Raw genomic sequence first — 1887 nt, 5'->3', positions numbered from 1 at the left:
ACATACATACACACACACACATACATACATACATATACACATACATACATACATATACACATACATATATATATAAGTATAAAGTCAGGAGATGTGAGAAGTGAAATATAGATTTATTTAGCCATATGATTTCCATAGAATTAGAGCTGTTTCACAACCTTCTCTATGTTATATTATTTTCAGTATGCAAGAAATTATACATACATGTTTGCATTAATATGTGTGTGTATAGAGAATGGATGTTAAATAATAATAATAATGATGATGATGATGATGATGATGATGATGGTCGTCGTTGTCGTTGTCATCATCTTCCTCATCACCATTTAAGATCATCTGTTTTCCATGCTGGTATGGGTTGGACAGTTTGACAGAAGCTAGCAAGTCAGAGGACTGTATCAAGACCCTAATATCCAGCACAGAGGTGTCTCCCAGCACAATGATTTTCCATCACAAAGGTACCTTCCAGCACACGTGTACTTTTTAATACATAGGTACCTTCCAGCATAGGAGGTGCCTTAAAGTGTAAGCACATTGAGCCAATAATGGAGATCCTCTATGTAATTATTCAACATACTTGAAATATCGGTCAATTCTCCATTAAATCATACCCTACCATCTTAAACAAGAGGACACATTAGATATTGCAGTCCTAAATAAGACTGAAAAGGAGAGATAGTCATGACAGGAACAAGAATTTCTGAAAGAAATCTGGCAAAATGGAACAGGACTATATTCAAGACCTAGGAGAGAGAAGCTCCCCTCAAAATTCAAGGAGGCTGTGAGGAGCTTTTTTTTTAGGGAGAGAGGCCCACCAGATATTCATGGGTCCTTTCCTTGGCTCTTTGGCCTCCTCCAGGCCAACATACTGGCTAAACACCTTTCTTATAGGCCCTCACTGGAACACCTTGGATCATAAGTTTGATTGATTACAGCTGATCTGGGTTAACCAACAATAATTAAAGAACAATAAAAGAATAAAAACATTTATTGTTAAACAGTTAGCACCAAAGTAAAGGAATTAATTTTGTAAGGGATGGGGCTTTGTAATTAGATGAGATGTAAACTACTGGACTAATGAAGAGTAAAGTAATTATGAATGGGGAGATGTGAGAGGAAAAAGAGGGAGGGGAGAGAGAGAATCTAAGACAGTGGTTCTCAGGTGAGGTCGATATGGGCCGGGGGGGGGGGGGTCCATATGAAATTTTGTGGTTCAAGTTTATGCTCAATAATTTGCTTATACTTCTACAATGCATGAAATATTTTAACAATTTTTCATACAATTTCTAAAAAAATATAATAGGATTTTCAAATATGGAATGGTTATGTGGGTCCAGCCACGTAAAATAAGAATCAAAGGGGTCCATAGGTTAAAAAAATGGTTGAGAACCATTGGTCTAAGAGAAGGAAAACAACAGCAAGGAGGAGGAGGAGGAGCTGAAAAAGAAGAAACCATTGAGAAAAGGAATTGATAGGAATTGTGAGAATATGATGAAGCTGGAAAATAATGAGAGGAAAAGACTAACCTTTGAAAGACAGGTGACTTCTGTAGAATGGTCGTAGAGTTTCTTGAGGTCAATTTTATTCTCCATTTGTGAATGTTGGTCAGACAATAGTTGCTCTATGATGTCCAGACATTTCTCCATGTCCAAAACGTTATTCAGTTCTTGGTATGTATGTTTGAAAGGCACATCTGTAATAGATTGGTATAAAAGTAAAAAATACATCCTTTGTCAGTTTTAAACACAACTGAGTATAGTTACAACTGTTCCATCAACTGCACTACGAGGTCATTGTATTTATATCAGAGTTCACTGCATCTTATAGCAGAGACAGTAGTGAGTTAATGAAGTTCATAACCATAATTGGTTATTCTTTTGTCATTTC

This window comes from Octopus bimaculoides, chromosome 23 (genome assembly GCF_001194135.2).
Source record: "Octopus bimaculoides isolate UCB-OBI-ISO-001 chromosome 23, ASM119413v2, whole genome shotgun sequence".
In the NCBI taxonomy this organism is placed as follows: domain Eukaryota; kingdom Metazoa; phylum Mollusca; class Cephalopoda; order Octopoda; family Octopodidae; genus Octopus; species Octopus bimaculoides.
The sequence above is the reverse complement of the archived record's forward strand: the minus strand, read 5'-3'. Positions refer to the sequence as shown.